The 20687-nt window shown below is 41.5% G+C and overlaps 1 protein-coding gene and 1 long non-coding RNA gene across 6 annotated transcripts in view; one reads left to right on the top strand and one right to left on the bottom strand.

Annotated features, from left to right (window-relative positions):
* The window catches only part of PURA (purine rich element binding protein A), a 64573-nt gene extending 58247 nt beyond the window's left edge, over positions 1–6326 (bottom strand). The window contains exon 1 of one of the 5 annotated variants that reach the window (XR_011567707.1): positions 5265–5731. The gene's annotated coding sequence lies outside the window, so the exon portion shown is untranslated. Of the gene's footprint in view, positions 1–96; positions 244–5264; positions 5732–6221 lie in introns of those variants that run through there. The other 4 variants (XM_070793688.1, XM_019965040.2, XM_070793686.1 and 1 more) reach the window with 4 other exon arrangements.
* Positions 4819–20422, top strand: LOC139184176 (uncharacterized). The gene is made up of 3 exons (XR_011567710.1): positions 4819–5003; positions 11925–12140; positions 16375–20422. It is a non-coding gene; the product is annotated as an uncharacterized lncRNA (long non-coding RNA).
* Positions 20423–20687: the final 265 nt, after the last annotated feature.

The following is a 20687-nucleotide window of genomic DNA, read 5'->3' as shown; positions in this document are numbered from 1 at the left end:
ACCGAGTCACGGCAACCCCCTCCTCTGCGGGCCCCATCCAGACTCAGATCCAAACCCAGACAGGCCCACCCGTCGTTTGGCTGGACCGTCTCCTACCGCAGAGCCCTGGCCGCAGAGGCGGCCGAGGAAGAGAAGAGGTGGTGCGGCTGTAACCCTTAGCTGCAGAAGGGGCTGCCAGGGATGAGGACGGGGCGCCGGCAGCAGTGGCACGGAGCAGCAGACACCTAGCCCGTCCCTCCCCTCGCTCCCGCCGCTCCCCCTCCCCGTGCACGACAGCGGCTCTGGCCTCAGATGATCCCGCTCCCCCCTCCCCCCAACCGCAGCCCCGCACAGTCGGGCGGGCGGGCGCACTCACCGGTAGGGGGGAGCCGAGCAGAGGACGGCAGCCGCACCAGGGCCGGGGTGCCCGCAGTGCCTTTTTCCGTTGGCTCTGCCCTTCTCCCCAACCAACAATCAAAAAGAAACCCCGCACTCACCCCAAAACCTTCAAAGAGCCCCCTTGGGGACCAAGACTGCCCGCCTGCCTCCCCCTCCTCCTTCTGAGATTTGGGGAAGGGGGGCACCCAGTTCAGGGCTGAGCCCAGCCCGGGTTGCCGGCCAGCTCTGCGGATAAACCAGGCCCTGCCAAGCCTTCAGCCCCTAGCCCCACTCTTCCTCTCTGGAAGGACCCAGAATGAAGGAGAAAACCAAGCAGGCTTTAGGAAATTCACGAGCTAAAAATGTCAGGAATTTCCTGGGAAACGCAGTTCCTTACGGGATTCATTAACGCAGGTTCGCTCGCCCCTTTTACTCATCCTCCCAGAAACTCCTAAGTGTCAAGGAGGTCCCCCATCTCTCAAAAAGTAAACCACTAAATGATCGCTGGTTTTTAGGAAGACAGCTAGGTTACTGACCATTACCAATGACAGCTAAACCAGTGACAGCAAAAAGGGGTCTTCTCTGGTCTCAGGAAGGGGCTCAGAAATAGATTTCTGTCTTCCTAGATCTGAAGCATAATCTAGGGCCTATTTTCCTTCTCCCAGATAGACAGCTAATGCTTATACTCCCTCACTGCAGTCTTCAGTCTTAGCAGCTGTGGGAAAGCTAGGGCCTATCTCCAGGGCACCTCCTACCTGTGATCCTAGATGGCCCCATCACCTTCTTCAGGGGTCTTAGAGGATACAGACCCCACAGCCCTATTGCTGGTTTTCTTAAGCATGGATTGCTGCCTCCATCCTGAGAAGAGTACGACCATCTCATCTGTAGGCTCCATTCCCATTGAACATCCCCCAGCCCTGCCCCCAAAAGTAAGGAAACTTGCCTCCCTCAACCTTAACCCCCAAGACATCTGAGTACCTGGCTGCCCAAGCTTCCTGGAAACGAGAGAGGTAAAGAGGGGGCTAATGATAAAGATACCCAGACCAGCCCAGGGTATAAGTCTTATCAACGCCTGAGACCTTAAAGCTCCCTGATACATCCCTTCATCTCCTGGGCAAACCTGCCTGCTAAGTATTCACAGCTTCCTTTTTCTCTTCCAAGGGCTCCATTCAACCCTGTAGTAGCTACTTCAGCTCTGGGCTGACGTTCACTACTTCCCGCTAAAAAGGAAGAAATAGGGCAGAGCACTCTGACTTCCGAAAAGAAAACTGGGATAGTCCTGTGAACCTGTCTCAGAACTACCCACCTGTCCAGTTGTCCCTGAAATGGCTCTCTGAATAGGAGGCCCACTGTGAGAGACGGAAATCACAGGTTTGGGGGCCCATAAAGAACTTCCCCCTAGTTTAGAAGCATCCTGTAGCACTGAGTTAGTCCCCTTTCATTGCTGATTTTTCTGCGCTCCCGCCCCTGTCCCCAAGTCTGTCGGGAGGAGATATAGGAACAATTGGTGCACTGCCCACCACACAAAAATAACATGTGTGAAGAAGCGGCGGCTCCTCTAGGTTTGCATGGTAGCGATCAGGACCCTGGATAGACCCCGTCCCAAACGGGGTCGGGAAGGCAGGTCTCCGCACAGAGCTGGGCGGGGCATTACGCTCCCACCTGTAAGTTGAGACTACTACGACCAGGTTAAGACCGATCTAGAAGAGCCGCTATTCTTTCTCGTGATTTTACCTCGCACTGAACCCAGCACTTGTCCCCCTCTGGAGAGCTCAAAGAAGCAAAGACCAGTGGGGCTGTGAGGAGAAAGCATGCGGCTGCCAGTCCTTGTCACTCTTCCATACTAAAAAATCGCTTCCCCCAGAACCAAAAAGTAGAGCTTGAAACTGCCCGCCTTCTTGAACCAATTCTGGGGTCTAAATTTCTTTCCCTGTCCCAAATGTTTATTTTATGTCCAGGGTTCTGAAGTGGTTTGAGTTTGGGAATGCCCTTATTTTCTGAAAAAATGATAGTCACCAGGAACTGATGTCTTAGTTTCTGCACAGAGGCAACTGATAAAGTTTTTAGACAAAACACAAGTTAAATATCATTTGCACCCATAAACTGGAATTTTAAGCTCAAATAAGCTAACAACTGAGACCTGGAACTCTCCACATAGATATGTATTTATTTCATGCTTTTTATTATATATTTATAAAATTTTGCCATTATATATTAGCTTCTTGCCTAGTTTATAAATGTATCTAAAAGCAACCAAGGTTAATAATGCCTTTCCCAAAATAATACAATGATAAATAGGATATTTAACACATTTTCACTACTTAAACAAGAGAGTTTATTTCAGGATAAGCCTGTGAGTGTGGACTTTTGGTCAGAATGGGAAAGGTGGTGAAAGGCGGCTTTCCTTAGGCTATAGAATACAGTACCCTTAAAAGGTTGTCTGAGAGAAAAGTCTTAAAACAAAGAGGTTAGAACCTTAAATAGAATTTCAAAGTTAGATTTTCATACTATTTTCATACAGAAAATCCATGAGCAAACTTGTGGATTTAAAAACACATCTAGCCATTTGTTAATTACCAAGACAATATGCTAACTTGGTAAGTGAAAAGCCAATTCTAGTGTCTAGATGTTTGCATTGTTATTTTAAAACAAATAGTTGCAGAATTAAAATTATAGTTTCAATACAATGTAGGAAAGACAAAGGGAAAACGAAATACATTAATATGCACAAAATATCTGTGTTAATGAAAAAACCATAAAAAATTCCCTTTCTCCTCAAAGTTTGCTTACATTTTTAAAACCTGATAAACATCTCTAGATTTAGTGTGCTCTCTTATTAACAATACACATACATTTTGAAGAGAATTGAGATTGCTTTATTTTTAATCCCTCTATTTCTACATCTTTAACAAACTCTTAACAACAAAAAATTGTTTGCTAGAGAAATAGATACTAGGCTGAACAAGAAGGAAAAAAAAAACCCTCATTTTCCTCAGCCTGAACTACAGATGAGTCTGAAATAATCTAATTCGAAAAGTTAACACACATTTACAAAATAAACTTGGAGAGAGGGAATCTACCTCTGGATAATAAACTCTTTTGATTATGGAGTTTCCAACAGAAATAACACGCTCATTAGTATTTCACAGAATCACAGATTTCCCAAATAAAAGAGAAGCAAAACCATTAGTACTTGTGTTTTCAAGTGCTGCTTAGGTTAAATGCCTATCTTAAACCAGACAACAATTATCTTCAATACCCAAATCATTAAAACTAACTGGAATGTTGTACAGCAACTGTTCAAAGTAGAGGAATTACCCATTTCTTCTCATGGCTAGCTATCGGGAAAATTAAGGGAAACTCTCAAGTAAATCTTAACATTTTAACAACAACGACTAATAGTATTTCAATGATCATTTTTAAAAAGTCTATCCCCTTTGTATAGCTTACTTAATCTTTAAAACTATGCCTCTCCAATGCTATTTCAATGTTTAGGGTTAAATAAATGAACTAAACATTTAAAATCTGAAGAGAACAATCCATGTGATAGAATCTTCACGTTTCACAAAATGTTATTTTAAGCATTTGCAGAAGAATTAAATAAATGTAGCACACACTCTAAATTCGATAAAAGATTCAGAGAACCCGACATTTTATATACCCAAAAGATCCAAACAGAACCGATGCAAATGTCAATAACTCTCTTTCGTCTGATTCTTAAATGATTTTACTAGTACCCAAAGGAATGAAATCAGCAACTCTTTCCACACTCTAGTCAACACTCCAATTTTCAAAGCCGCAATTCGAAAACGTCAGTTTGGGCGGGGAGCAGTGAGGGTCTTGAAGTAATCAAAAAATTCCTTTTCCTCCTCTGACAGTCTACCAAAAGATGTCAAACCAAATTCAGCCTGTTATAAAGCACTGGGGCTTCCCTTCCAAGGACACGGGACTCAAGCACAGACACCACTGCAAAAACCTGTCCCCAAACGCCTGGTCCGACCGAAACGTAAGGGGCCCAGGCAAGAACGAAATTAGAAGCCTCAAGAGGGTCCCGCAGAGACAACGGAAATTAAAGTAGCATTTATTCAAGGGTAGACAGCAACGAACCAACGTTCTCCCAGCCGGACTCTTGGCCTTTCTCTATCCGAATTCAGGCTCAAGGCAGATATATTTGTGGGGGTCCCTTCCCCACTGACATCTCAGCCGCTGCCGGGGCCTACCGTCGCTCAAAGGGAAGACCCTCCAACTTCACATCCGTCCCCTTTTGCCCTCGGACAAAAGGCAGAGGAGGCTATGGAGCTGACCTAGCTCTGTGGGGCAGCAAAAATGCCTTGTCCGGGCCACCCATCCCTGGGCCTGGCTTCATCTGCGCTGTCAGCACCAATGTATTCTTCTTTATTTTTGCAACGCATACTGGGCGGGTGTATGCATTGCGGGGGTGGGGTGGGGATTGAACAGAGAAAGGAGGGGTTGGTAGTGGAGCCTAGAACCCTCCTTCCTCTCCCCTCCAGCCAGGGGTGCTGTGCAGGGAGTGTCGGCCAGGTCTGGCGCACTGTCCCAGGCCCCAGGTTAAGGTGGCCAAGAGAAATGAGGCTTAGGGATTTCTAAGCAAACGGCACCACTGGTGGTCTCCAGCGCCAGCGGAGGTAGGATTGTTTTCTTTTCTTTTTTTTAAAGGGGCGTGTGACTTTCTTTTTTTGGAGGTGGGAGGGAGTTCGTTCGTTCGTGCACTCCGGAGGAAGGGGGGGCGCTTTGCTGCACTGCCAGGGTCCCCAGAGGGAGGGTGAGGGGATGTCTACAACGGTACAGTAATTATTCCTGGGGTATAAGAGGGCAATCAGAGGGAACAAGGTGGGCGGCACCTCAAACTGTGGCAGTGGCAGCAGAGAAGGTCGCGAGGGGCTTACCCGGGCGGGCGGGCGCTGTCCTGCCGCAGGTGAGGGAGGGCGCGGGCTGGAGGGAGGGAGGGCGCGCGCGAGGCGGGCGCTAGGCAGGCGCGAGGAAAGGGGGAGGGGAGGAGGCGCGCGCGCGCACACCTGTCCTGGACAGCGGCGCGAGCTGAGCTGCGCCTCACTCGGGCTCTGCCGGCTGAGGAGGGAGAAGGGCGGGCTGGCAGGCGGGGGCGGGACGCCGAGGGGAGGAGGAGGAGGCGGCTCGAATGGCTGGCTCGGCTCTCGCTCGTTCTCCCTCCCGCTGGCAAGTCCGGCTCACACCCTGCCTCTCCCGCTCACTCACAGCCCCCTTGACTCTCCCTCCTCCTCCTCCTTCCCCTGCGGGATCCGCTCGCTGCCGCCGCCGCCGCCGCCGCAGACGGCAAGTCGTGGCAGCCAGACGTCGGCGCGTAACCCGGCGCTCTGTGCGTGACTCCGGGCGACGTCAGCGCGCGCTCCCCGCTACCCACCATCTCCCCCCCCACCCTCCTCCCGTGGCTCGCGCCCTCCGCCCTCGCGTCCCTCCGTTTCAGTTGCCGCGGCGGCGGCTGCCGAGCGCGTTCCCTCCGCCCTCCATCTCGCGCGTGCGCGCGCCCTCCCAGCCGTTCGCGCGTCAACAGCCCACGGCCCAGGCCTTAAGGCGCGTCTGAGGAGGGGGCTCCCTGCGGCCTTTTTGCCCGCCCTTCCTCCAACCACCGCCTGTAGCGCCCCCGGGAGGACTTCTCGGTTGTTGGGCTCTGAGGGCGGAAGCCAGGCTCAGGCGGGGACGGAACCCTGTAGAGCCTGCGTCAGCTCCAACTTAGGGCCCTCAGCGTCGTAGTCAGTGTCGCTACCACCCTGTCACCCGCCCCCCCCCCCCCCCCCCAACTCTCCACCGTTCCGCTTGCATCTCTTAGGAGGCGACAGGCCTTTCATCTCCCGGGAGGGTCTCACCTTGGCCTTCAGACGCCAGCCGAGAGGGGCTGGAAGGGCAGGATTAGCATAAAGAAGAAAGGGGCTAGACCAGGTTCAGGCTCTAGCCCCAGGAACCCTTGACAGGAAGCGTGGGGTTGCTGCCCAACCTCCCACGCAGTGTAGGTGAAACTGGGCCCTTTTGAGGGACTGTGACTAAGGACAAAGCCCTGATAAATAATATTTATGCGTCCTTGGGCCGAGAGGGAGAGAGTAAAACGGATGAGTTAATTTTCATAAATTGCTACGCTAGGGCTAAATGCAAAACTACAAAATGTCCTTCTAAAAGTTTTATTGAAATCTTACCAGGTTTGACAAGACTTTTGGTACAAGTTAACTTTTTCCTTCACTTTGTATGCTGTTACATCTCATTCTTGCAACACTGCGTACACAGAAGACGAATCAATTGAAAATGGCTGCAAAAGAAGCAGAAAACAGCCTTAGATCTTTATTATTTAAATAGCTCTATGAAAAGTCAATCTGTGACTTAAGAAAATTTAGTCAATGTTTTAGCTTATTTGATTATATTTTATTTTGAAGTAACTGCAATACACTGAGATACTCTTTTTATTAGGCAATAGATTTTTTGTTTTGTTTTTAAGAGCAGGCTTCTAAACTCAGGGCTTTCCCAAGAAACTTATCTAGCTCAACCTTAGAGGCAAGTAAGAGAAAGGTGAAATTAACCCCATTTTATTGATGAGAAAATGGAGCTGCAGAAATATGTCAGTTATTGAGAGTTGCAAGCAGTCTGTCACCGATGACGGGAAGCACCATAGGCCTATTAATACCTGCTTTATCCACTAAACCAGAGATTTCTTGGTTATCTTTTGATCCCCGCCGCCCCCTCCCCCCCCCCCACACACTTAGGTATTGTAGGCAGTACCTCATGTCTGAAAGAAACAGAAACAAGTTTGGAGACATATTCCTGGAGACCCCAAATCACTATCACTAAAAAGTTTGAATTAGAAAATTTCTGCCATAGAAAATTACAACTCAGCAATAATTTATTGTGGAACAAGCTTCCATATTAACAAAATAACAAAATGTTTATTAATCCCTAGTTAGAAATGAGAAAATTTCAGTTGACAGGCTTCAGAATGGTGGGTCATTTCCTTTGAATTGCTTCTTAATTCACCTCATCTTTAGGTGGCAGCACTACTATATAAATATGTTCAAAACTACAGTCTTCTGCAGCTTGGTATCCTAGAGTGTTTTGTCCTAAGTGCTTCCAAGTATATTGTGAAGATTAGAAGCTGGTGAAAATATGAAATCATAGCTGAGAATTAGAATACTTAGGAGGCTACAGAGGAGGAAAAACAGGTTTTCAGAGAAATGAATAAAATACATGGAGTTACTAAGGGAAAAGATTATAAAGGTGTGAGTTTTTTTTTAACTTACAAATTTATTTTTATTTTTTAGCTATACGAGGAGAAAGTAGCATCTTTAAAGACCTCATATTGAAACAGCACAAGATAACCTTCCAAAGCAAACCATAGTTTCTTAATATTACATATTTTTCAAGTATTTAGAAGTTTAGAGTTGTAAGTGGTATAGTTGCCAGTATTCACTATAATTTTTAAATTCAGTTGCAATTTTCCTCACTAATTGCATTGCATCAAACTTACGAAGATCCTGAATGGGACCTTGTTGTTGACCCTTGTGGAAGAGAATAACTAACTCATCTTGGCCCCTTTTCTTGCTTCCTATATTTTTCATGTAAAAAAACAAATCATTGCTCAAACTCAAAGAAGTGAAAAGACAAACAAGTGTAAAATGATAGCAATTTACAGATATTCTGTATCTTAATTTCTCCCATATTTTTTTGAGGGTAATAAATTGGGCTATATGGGGGTTATTTGGATCCAGTGTTTCCTAAGTAGAACTTTGTTGTAATTAATCTTGTATATTTACAGTAGTTCTTACTATACCCCTATATCCAAGCAACAAAGCAAAATTGACTTTACATGCATTTCAAAATAGACTGCATTAAATTTACAATTATAAATACAACCACCAAAAAATATAGAAGTATGACCATCAGAAGTGGGAAATCAAATCATTTCTGAGTAGGCGATAAAGTGTTAATAGATCTTTCTTGATGGCAGCTTCCATTTTTCTCAAATCAAACTTGGAGGAGTCTCAAGCAAATTGGTAGAACTCAAACTCAGCAGTATTATGTTAAGATTTTTAAGCTCTCTTGCACCAGCAAATCATGCAGCCTGGGGGCCTTTGCTCCAAACTTCTGCCAACTCCATTTTGGCAGTAAAGTGTTGTGTGGAACAAAGTTTGCACGTGTTTGGGGTGTGAAGTGGTTCCTCAGGCATTTATTGGTTTTATTCCAGTTTAGGGACTTGAAGACAAGGGTCAGAAGCATGAGGCTTGTATAGTTCATATGTGCCCTGAAACAGACTATGCTAGTGATCTTGAATTTTCACTTAAACAAGAGTAGCTTTCTTTGTTCGTGTCTGAGTTATTGAAGTGGACCCTTTAGTTTACGCCTTAAGTGCTCACATGATATTCAACCAGTTCTCAGAAGCAGTTCTCAGGATTCTCTCTGTTGAGGGTATAGAGCTGTGGAAAAATCACTCCTCATCCTCTTACCCACAATATCACTAAAATGTAGCCCACTAAATAATAATATGCAACTTGAGGGCAAAAGGGCCAGTAACTATTTAAGCTTGACCCCTTTGTCAACTTATATGTAACTGTGAGTCTCTAATCTTTTTTTGTATCAATTGTCTAACTTCAGCTTTTTTACCTACCTCCTTCATTCATGAAGTCTGTGGTTAACAACACCTGGTCCAGATATGTGTGCTAATTTTTCTTATTTCAAAGGTCCCTTGTCCTGTTGGAAATGTAGATAAACAATCTCAGTTTCTATTTTTTTTTCAAGTAATTCTAATAGAAAAATCCTTGTGTAGTCTGAGGTAAAAGAATTTGAAAGCCATTAAGAATGCTGTTAGGGGTTCTCTGGTGGCTCGGATGGTAAAAGAATATGGCTTCAATGCAGGAGACCTGGGTTCCATTCCTGGTTGGGGAACTATGATCCCACGTACCATGGGGCAACTAAGCCTGTATACCACAGCTAGAAGAGAAGCCTGTGAGATACAATGAAGAAACAGTGCAGCTACAAATAAAACAGAAATAATAAAATAATAATTTTTTTAAAAAAAAGTAATTCCCAACTCTAACATATGAATGAAGTTGGAGTTGGCAAAGAAAGCTGGGCCTTTCCAAAGAGTGGATCTATTGGATTAGAAAGTACCACTGAACTTTGTTGCACATTTTATGTGACCCCACAACTCCTTTGCTTGCTTACTTTAGGTTATCAACATGTTGCCATTTTATTACATGGAGCAAGGCTAAATACATACATTCATGAGTAGGTATGTACATACATCTGAGGCCAATTTAGGCCATTTTTACAACCCAGTCCAGTAGCACTTGGCAATTCGATGAAAATCAGTTGTGTTTATTTCTGTAGTGAGTAAAATATGTCAAGGGGAAAATCTAAATACATCATGGGAAAAATACAGAGGGAGTTCTTTTAATACTTTGTGTCATGTAGAGTTTTTGTCTTTCAAGTAGAACTTTTCTTCTTGTCTGCTTTCAGTTCAGTTCAGTTCAGTCGCTCAGTCATGTCTGACTCTTTGCAACCCCATGAACTGCAGCACTCCAGGCCTCCCTGTCCATCACCAACTCCCGGAGTCCACCCAAACCCATGTCCTTTGAGTAGGTGATGCCATCCAACCATCTCATCCTCTGTTGTCCCCTTCTTCTCCTGCCCTCAATTTTTCCCAGCATCAGGGTCTTTTCCAATGAGTCAGCTCTTCACATCAGGTGGCCAAAGTATTGGAGTTTCAGCTTCAACATCAGTCCTTCCAATGAACACCCAGGACTGATCTCCTTTAGGATGAACTGGTTGGATCTCCTTGCAGTCCAAGGGACTCTCAAGAGTCTTCTCCAACACCACAGTTCAAAAGCATCAATTCTTTGGTGTTTAGCTTTCTTTAGAGTCCAACTCTCACATCTGTACATGACCACTGGAAAAACCATAGCCTTGACTAGATGGACCTTTGTTGGCAAAGTAATGTCTCTGATTTTGAATATGCTGTCTAGGTTGGTCGTAACTTTCCTTCCAAGGAGTAAGCGTCTTTTAATTTCATGGCTGTAATCACCATCTACAGTGATTTTGGAGCCCAGAAAAATAAAGCCAGCCACTGTTTCCACTGTTTCCGCATCTATTTGCCATGAAGTGATGGGACCGGATGCCATGATCTTCGTTTTCTGAATGTTGAGCTTTAAGCCAACTTTTTCACTCTCGTCTTTCTTGTCTGCTTACTCAAAATTAATTATTAACTGTAAATATAGTTGAATGATTAGTTTTTACTTTCTAGATATTATTGATAAATCAATTTTACTTGATAAGTATGTAAATAAAGAAATGTTTTTAATTACTATTTTAGAATATCATTAATATACATATTACATAAGCATATTACAGCTAATGCTTAATTTACATGGCTCTTTTTTTCCTTTGAATTTCCTTTTGGACAAGAAATATTAGCTGCTACTTCAGAACTGGTTCTTGGAACCCACTGCTATTTATCAATCAGCCTTATTTTCTTGAGTCATTTATTGAACAGTATTAATACCTATTTGCCAGACATTGTTTTAGGTGCTTGAACAAAACAAAATCCTTGCTCTCGTAGCGTTACCAGTCTAGCAAGACAAATAATGTAATAAACTCATATATAATATGGTGCTAAATAATAAGTGTTAAAAAGAAAAAAAATACAGGTAAGAGGAAAGAGTTTTCTGTGTGATTGTGTATGAATGTGTATGTGCATGTCTCCCACTTGACATTTTAAATAGAGTGATCAAAGAAGTCTCTCTGAAGAGGTAACATATGGTCAGAGACCTGAAGTAGTCATGGGAAGATCTGGGGAGATGTGCCACGTGTTATGTTCTAGGTGTTTATTTATGCCACATAAAGTCAGTCACTCAAGTATAATTCAGGTAACGTGTATAATCCAGTTAAACATCATATTAGGTATACATTTTTTTTTTCTAAAGAGAAAAAAACTCATTAGGTTTTCAGAAAAGTTTTTCATTTAATCCCAGCATTGCTCTAGATTTCCCATGATTAGTATTCCATTATTTAATACAATAAAAACTTATGGCTCTACAGACAAAGCTTCATAGTCCCTCCTTATCTGCAGTTCTAAAATCATAAAACTTTTTTCTTAATTCATTTTGTGGCAAAAATGGATCTGAATTGACATAACGGTTTAAGTCTTCATTAATTCCATTTGGTGTGGCTATTGATACATTTCATTATGGAAATATGTGTTTGATTAAGGTATGCTGCCCAGGACAATCTAAGTTAAGTAAAACATAGGTAACATAATACCTTACATTCCTAAAATATGAAAGGAATTTTAATTCAGAAACACATCTGGCCCCAAGGATTTGGGATAAAAGATTGTAGACCTGTATCAGATTTCTTCTTGGTTCTCTGATTAAATATCATATTGATGTTAGTCTTTAGATATTTTTTATTCAAAAGTACAGTGCTTATATAATGCTCTTATTATATGCCTAGCACTATGTAAATACTCTCTATTATCTCATAAAATCCTCACAACAACCTTATGAGTAAGTTCTATTATTCTTGTTTTATAGATGAGAAAATTGAGCTACACAGAGATTAAGAAACCTGCTAAAAATCACGCAGCTACTAAGTGACACTTCCCTGGTAGCTCAGATGGTACAGAATCTGCCTGCAGTGTGGGAAACCTGGGTTCGATCCCTGGGTTGGGAAGATCCCCTGGAGGAGGGTATGGCAACCCACTCCAGTTTTCTTGCCTGGAGAATCCCTGTGGACAGAGGAGCCTAGGGGTGAGTCCATGGGGTTGCAAAGAGTCGGACACAACTGAGCAACTAAGCACAGCACTAAGTGACAAAGCTAAGAACTGAACATAGACAATTTTCCTTCATAGTTTGCTATGAACTAACTCTCCCTCTTTCTATCCTTTTCACCCTCCCTTCTTCCTTGGAGAAGTTTTGACTATAAGCTCTTTCTAAGAGCGTGGTTTCTCCCTTCTACTCTGAAGTATCAGCTATCTCAACTTTACATTTCATTTACAAGCAAATATCTATCAATAACTTTTTTCATTTTATTTGCTCCTGCTATAATTTCAGCCGTTTCTATTTCAAGTTGACATTGGAAATTTACTTATTCTCGTTCTCATTCTGATAAGTTTCCAAATTAACATCATCTTTCACCATCCTTTTCACTTGAATATCTTTGGACAATTATGAGACACCTCACTTATTATTGTGGTCTTGTCAGATGTCAAATCACATAAAAAGTTTGGATCTAGTTTATTGAGCAGTAGCATCTGCCAAATAAACCTCTGTCACTGCATTGTAAGTTTCTCTCACTCAATGAATTACATAGCTTACTTCAGATCATTTTATTCTAGGCATATTAAGTTTATGTTTTGGGGTTGGAATTATGTTTTCATTAGTTTGTCCTCAGATAAGACTTCCTCCGTAAGTAATTACAAACTGCAATAGTTTCTCCTGTTATTTATTTACTTATTATTTGTTGAGTACCTAAAATCACAAGATTGATTGAGTATATATCATGAAGTTGGGCAAAGACTCTATTATAGGTAGGGTCAATTTAAGTAAGTATATTACGTTGAACTTTCTAAGAATCTATTCTTGATTGTTTCAGAGAACCATTGTAAAACATTAAACAAATCACTTTAGTTGTTCTCTGTGAAAATTAATGTGCTGTCCTTGAATACAAAGATGAAGGTTCTGACACACACTAAGTAAAGCATTATCTTCTGTGTAATGCTGATAGACATTCTGAGCCAAACACAATTTCTCTGGGGTCACTCAGCAACTCATATATGCTAAGTTTAGGGGTGCAGTTCATGGCCACTAGATCTAAAAAGGAATTAAACCCATCAATTTTACCTCATTAACATATTGCTTAAGCAAATGAGCCAACAAGTCAGTTATTAAATTGCTGAGAAGGTAGAGAGACTGAATAAATATGTGTGTGTTGTTGAGACTGGCTATAAAGTACATCCGTTTATTATTTGAGAAATTGAGGGCTTTACCAAGGCTTACCTTGTATAACTTTCTGTCTGCTGAGGGATCCAAAAGATGAGATTTTTTTTTTTTAAGACCATACCCTGGAGACACAGCTTTTCTCCACTTCAGTTCAGTTCAGTCGATCAGTCATGTCTCTTTGCTTCCCCATGGACTGCAGCATGCCAGCCCTCCCTGTCTATCACCAACTCCCAGAGTTTCCCCAAACTCATGTCCATTGAGTAGGTGATGCCATCCAACCATCTCATCCTCTGTCGTCCCCTTCTTCTCCTGCCCTCAATCTTTCCCAGCATCAGGGTCTTTTCAAATGAGTCCGCTCTTTGCATCAGGTGGCCAAAGTATTGGAGTTTCAGCTTCAACATCAGTCCTTCCAATGAACACCCAGGACTGATCTTTAGGATGGACTGGTTGGATCTCCTTGCAGTCCAAGGGACTCTCAATCAAGAGTCTTCAACACCACAGTTCAGAAGCATCAATTCTTCGGTGTTCAGCTTTCTTTATAGTTCAACTCTCACATCCATACATGACCACTGGAAAAACCATAGCCTTGACTAGATGGACCTTTGTTGGCAAAGTAATGTCTCTGATTTTGAATATGCTGTCTAGGTTGGTCATAACTTTTCTTCCAAGGAGCAAGTGTCTTTTAATTTCATGGCTGCAGTCACCATCTGCAGTGATTTTGGAGCCCAAAAAAATAAAGTCAGCCACTGTTTCCATTGTTTCCCCATCTATTTGCCATGAAGTGATGGGACCAGATGCCATGATTTTAGTTTTCTGAATGTTGAGCTTTAAGCCAACTTTTTCACTCTCCTCTTTTACTTTCATCAAGAGGCTATTTAGTTCTTCTTCACTTTCTGCCATAGGGTGGTGTCATCTGCATATCTGAGGTTATTGATATTTCTCCTGGCAATCTTGATTCCAGCTTGTGCTTCATCCACCCAGCATTTCTCATGATGTACTCTGCATATAAGTTAAATAAGCAGGGTGACAATATACAGCCTTGACATACTTCTTTTCCTATTTGGAACTAGTCCATTGTTCTTTCTGACTTGCCTACAGATTTCTCAAGAGGCAGGTCAGGTGGTCTGGTATTCCCATCTCTTTCAGAATTTTCCACAGTTTATTGTGATCCACACAGTCAAAGGCTTTGGCATAGTCAATAAAGCAGAAACAGATGTTTTTATGGAATTCTCTTGCTTTTTCTATGATCAAGAGGATGTTGGCAATTTGATCTCTGGTTCCTCTGCCTTTTCTAAATCCAGCTTGAACATCTATAAGTTCATGGTTCACATATTGCTGAAGCCTGGCTTGGAGAATTTTGAACATTACTTTGCTAGCGTGTGAGATGAGTGTGATTGTGCGGTAGTTTGAACATTGTTTAACATTGCCTTTCTTTGGGATTGGAATGAAAACTGACCTTTTCCAGTCCTGTGGCCACTGTTGAGTTTTCCAAATTTGCTGGCATATTGAGTGCAGCACTTCCACAGCATTATCTTTTAGGATTTGAAATAGCTGAACTGGAATTCCATCACCTCTATTAGCTTTGTTCGTAGTGATGCTTCCTAAGGCACACTGGACTTCACATTCCAGGATGTCTGGCTCTAGGTGGTGATCACACCATTGTGATTATCTGGATTGTGAAGATCTTTTTTGGGCTTCCTGGTGGCTCAGAGGGTAAAGAGTCTGCCTGCAGTGTGGTTGCCTGGGGTTTGATCCCTGGATTGGGAAGATCCCCTGGAGAAGAAAATGGCAACCCACTCCAGCTTTCTTGCCTAAAATCTCCATGGACAGAGGAGACTGGTAGGCTATAGTCTTGAAGAGTTGGACATGACTGAGCAACTTTCTCCACTAGTTCTGCAATATTCTGTATTCCTAGTGCCCAGTACAAAAATTTGAGGCACACCACTAATATTTAATCAAGATGTAACAATGTTTTGGGGTAAAGATCTTAATATTTACAATTTATCTCAACTGTATGTAAACAAACTTTAATGAACTCATGTGATGAACTACTTTTTTAGCTCTTCTATTTCCCGTAATTTTTAGTTAGGGGAAACCTCCTCTATTCAGTGTAAGTGTTAGTAAGTAAGTGTTAGTCGCTCAGTCGTGCCCAACTCTGCGACGCCACGGACTGCCGCCCACCAGGCTCCTCTGTCCATGAGATTTTCCAAACAAGAATACTGGTGTGGGTTGCCATTTCTTTCTCCAGGGGATCTTCCCCGACCCAGGGATTTGAAGCCGAATCTCCTGCACTGCAGGCAGATTCTTAACCAACTGAGCTACGAGGGAAGCCCTCTATTCAGTGTAGTGGTCAAGAATGTGGGCTGAGTAATCATATGTCCTAGATTCAAAACTCTGCTTTCAAATTCCTAACTTTGTGACTGGCAAATTATTTAACCTCTGTAGGCCCCAGTTTCCTCATTTATCAAATGAGGGTAATAATACCAACTGCCTCATAGGTATATTGTATAGGTTAAATTAATTAATTCATAAAAAGCATTTGGAAGAGGATCTGGCGTACAGTTAAGTATTCCATAAATGTGAACTCCCACCCACTGTAGCACCAACTCTTCTTGGCCTTCACTCAAGGTCCAAGCCAAGTTCTCCATTTTTTTTTTTCCCTTCTGATTTCAGGCTCACGGGTGTTGGCCTGAGATTAAGGCTGTCCTCTTTCTCAACTACTACACTAGCCAACTACATTGTTCTTGAAAACCTCCGAGTATTCTTTCCTTTTCTAGGTTTTGGGCCATTTACTCTATCTAAACAACTCTTTATGGGTTCTGTAGAGAAGTATCTCTTCCATTTACACATTGTAAAGTTTTTCTCTGATTACTAGAATATGAATTCCTTGAGAGTTCGGACTGTGTCTTAATTATCTCTATTATTTCCGTCCCTTCCCTCTCCCTGGTGCAAAAAGTGGAAAAAGAAAAAAAAAGAATTAACCCATTTAGCCTTTGTATTTTTTTGTTCATTTTATCCTGAGTATTATATTCTGAACCTCCAGTTTTCCTGCAAAATGTCTTGCTCCTTTTATCGCTGGAAGTTTTCATTTCACCTAGTGATGCTAGAGTCCTATCTTGGATCATCATTTCCTGGCAGGTAAGAGATTCAATTTATCACACAATCCATTCATGCATTAAAAAAATTCCCATTTAATTCACTTAGAATTTAATTTCTCTTAAAATTCTTTTGGCTCCAGTTAGACTGATTTTTTTTTTTAATTTAATTAATTAATTTATTTTTGGCTGTGCTAGGTCTTTGTTGTTGCACATGGGTTTTCCCTAGCTGTGATGAGCCAGGGCTACCACTCTTCATTGTGGTATGTGGGCTTCTCACTGAAGTGACTTCTCTTGTTGCAGAGCACAGGCTCTGGGGAACTCGGCTTCAGTAGTTGTGGTGCATGGGCTTACTTGCCACGTAGCTTGTGGATCCTCCTTGGGTTCATGGCCATCTCACCAGGGATGGAACTTGTGTCTCCTGCATTAGCAGGCAGATTCTTCACCACTGAGTCACCAGGGAAGCCCTAGACTGATTACTGTCTTTAAAAATCTATTAGTATTTTTGAAAGGGGTACTGTTTTGGAGAACTCTGTCTCATTCCTTATTTGAAGACAGGGCCATATCACCCTAAATTTCTTTCTTTTTCTTTTTTTTGAATAAACTTGACATGTTACATTGTATACGTTTAAGGTATGCAACATGTTACTTTGATACATTTATATATTATAATAATGATTGCCAAGGTAGCAGTAGTTATAACATTATATCATATAGTGCCTGCCTGGATGCTAAATTGCTTCAGTCATGTCTGACTCTTTGTGACCCTATGCACTGTAACCCACCAGGCTCCTCTGTCCATGGGATTTTCCAGGTGAGAATACTGGAGTAGGTTGCCATTGATTCCATCGGATCTTCCTGACCCAGGGATTGAACCTGTGGCTCCTACATTGCAGGCAGATTCTATCACTGAGCCACGAGGGAAGCCCATATGATACAATGCTGCTGCTGCTGCTGAGTCGCTTCAGTCATGTCCGACTCTGTATGACCCCATAGACCGCAGCCCACCAGGCTCCCCTGTCCCTGGGATTCTCCAGACAAGAACACTGGAGTGGGCTGCCATTTCCTTCTCCAATGCATGAAAGTGAAAAGTGAAAGTGAAGTCGCTCAGTCGTGTCCGACTCTTTTCGACCCCATGGGCTGCAGCCTACCAGGCTCCTCCATCCATGGGATTCTCCAGGCAAGAGTACTGCAGTGGGTCGCCAGTGCCTTCTCCGATATAATACAATAGTACTATCTACATTCATTAGACTGTATTGTGCATTACACTCTATGGTTTATTTACTACTCATTCAAGCTTGTACCCTTAAACACCATCACTCTTATCCCCCTATCCCTACCCCAACCCTGGTAACCACCATTTTAACTCTCTCTTTTTTTTTTAACAGGTTTAACTTTTTTTAGATTCTATGTGTAAGTGATATCATTACTCTCAGTTTCTTTACATGCAGAATATGATTCAGCTCTCACTTGGAAGAGATGAGGATAAATTAGATCATGCTCATAAATTTTTTTCTTTTTAATACATGCAAAAGATATATGTAACACTGGAAATTCCCTGGCCCTCCAGTGGTTAGGACTAGGTGATTTCATTGTGGAGGGCTTGGGTTCAATCCCTGGTTGGGGAACTAAGATCCCACAAGCCACGACATGGCATGGCCAATATATGTACATGTATATAGTATATATAATAATATATATTAATGTATAATAATATATGTAACATATTTGAGGTATGAAGCTTAATCATATAATGAACTACCCAATCCAAGAACTAGAATATTTCCCCCAAAATTGTATCTACAATTGTGTTTCTCCTCTATCTCTTCCCTTGCACTCAGAGGTAACCAGTATCCTAAACTTAATGCTGATCATTCCATTGCTTTTTTTTTTTTTAATTTTATCACAAATGTATATGTGCTGAAACAATATACTGTTTGATTTGTATTTTTTGAGCTTTATGAAAGTGCACTCATTCAATATATAGTTTTCTGGGATTTGCCCTTTTAACTTAACATTTTGTTTCCAAGATTCATTCATGTTGTTGTGTATAATGATTGTTGATTTTCAGTACCATATAGCATTCTATTATGTGAATATATCACAATTTATTTTCATATTGATACATAGTTGGGTTCTTTCTAGACTTTTAAATAATTATAACATTGTTGCTATAAAAAATTTTACATACACCTCATGGTCACATATGCAAGTATTTTTCTTGGTCATATATCTAGAAGTAGGGTTGTTGGGCTGTAGAGTATGCAAATATTTACTGTTGTGAGATAATTAATTTCAAAAAGTTTTCTACTCTTCCCAACATTTGTAAGAATTCTTCAGTTCAGTTCAGTTCAGTCGCTCAGTCATGTCTGATTCTTTGCTTCCCCATGGACTGCGGCACACCAGGTCTCCCTGTCCATCACCAGCTCCTGGAGTTTACCCAGACTCATGTCCACTGAGTCGGTGATGCCTTCCAACCACCTCATCCTCTGTCATTCCCTTCCCCTCCTGCCCTCAATCTTTCCCAGCTTCAGGGTCTTTTCAAATGAGTCAGCTCTTCGCATCAGGTGGCCAAAGTATTGGAGTTTCAGCTTCAACATCAGTCCCTCCAATGAACACTCAGGACTGATCTCCTTCCGAATGGACTGGTTGGATCTCCTTGCAGTCCAAGGGACTCTCAAGAGTCTTCTCCAACACCACGGTTCAAAAGCATCAATTCTTCAGTGTTCAGTTCTCTTTACAGTCCAACTCTCAGATCCATACATGACCACTGGAAAAACCATAGCCTTGACCAGATGGACCTTTGTTGGCAAAGTAATGTCTCTGGTTTTTAATACACTGTCTAGGTTGGTCATAACTTTTCTTCCAAGGAGCAAGTGTCTTTTAATTACATGGCTGCAATCACCATCTGCAGTGATTTTGGAGCCTCCAAAATTAAGTCCCTCACTGTTTCCACTGTTTCCCCATCTATTTGCCATGAAATGAAGGGACTGGATGCCATGATCTTAGTTTTCTGAATGCTGAGCTTTAAGCCAACTTTTTCACTCTCCTCTTTTGCTTTCATCATGAGGCTCTACTTACTCTTTAATATTTGGTATTATTACCCTTAATATTTTACAGGTTTAGTGGAGGTAAAACGGTATATATCTACTTTTTATAGGATGGAAGAAAGTCATCTTTACCTAAAGCTTTTTAAAGTTCCTCTTCCTTTTTATATTAAGAACTTACAGCCTCATTTGACATTACTGTGCCTGAGAGTTCCTTTGAGAGAAAGTCATTTATTTGTGTGATAGTTTGCAAGGGTATAAAAACTGCTAACTGGATAGTTTGAATATTGCTTTTCAGTTGATCTAGTGTAAATACCAAATTATACACAAACTAGTATTTTTTGTTAATACTCTGTAGAAATGGAAATATACAAAATTGTATTCTTTACTATTGACTCATCATAAATTAATCTAGTCTTGAATTTATACCTGTCTATAAAACTATTTTAAGTAAAAAGCTCTGCAATGTGTTGATCTGGAATATTTTCACTTAATGAAGTTTAGTAAAGATATCTTTGTATGTTTTCTTGTATTTTCAATTTACCAGAGATTCAGTTTGCCCTCTTTTGACACGGTTACATGATGCAATGCAAATTAATCTCTCAAAGAAATTTCAAAACTCCAAATGTTCATCTTACTACTGTTACCCACTGAATTGACCCACACACAATAACCAGGAAAATAAGTCCAAACAGATGGTACCCTAAAATGTGTTTGTGTGTTTTTTAATTGAAAAAGTCATCTTGTATATAAATGGTTTTCATCAGTAACTAAAAACACATGGAGATGAAAAAAGAATTCAAAACAAATGGCATATATATATATAATTATATATAAGTAATATATAATATAATAATATTATATATGATATATTATTATATATAAAAAGAAGAACTTTTATAGCTCTTTGTGTTTATTATCTTTAAAAACAAATATCAAATAAAAATATCAGTTTGTCATTTGTCTGTTTGTTTTTTTTTTTGCCTTTGAATGAAAGATTTTTGAAGGCAGGGACTGTGTGTTTGTTTTATGTTTCTTTATTATATCATTAAATATAGTGTCATATCTCAAAGGGAAACTTAGAGAATATTAATTGAATGCAAAAGTCCCATCTCTAGCTTTAATATTTGTTGACTGACAAAATAACTGAGTGAATATTCATGACCAAACCATGAGAAAGCTGCAGTTGCTTTCTTCTTTATTGTACTATAGCT

The sequence above is a fragment of the Bos indicus genome, chromosome 7 (genome assembly GCF_029378745.1).
Source record: "Bos indicus isolate NIAB-ARS_2022 breed Sahiwal x Tharparkar chromosome 7, NIAB-ARS_B.indTharparkar_mat_pri_1.0, whole genome shotgun sequence".
Taxonomy (NCBI): domain Eukaryota; kingdom Metazoa; phylum Chordata; class Mammalia; order Artiodactyla; family Bovidae; genus Bos; species Bos indicus.
Note: the sequence above shows the minus strand (reverse complement) of the source record. Positions and strands in the feature narration are given on the sequence as shown.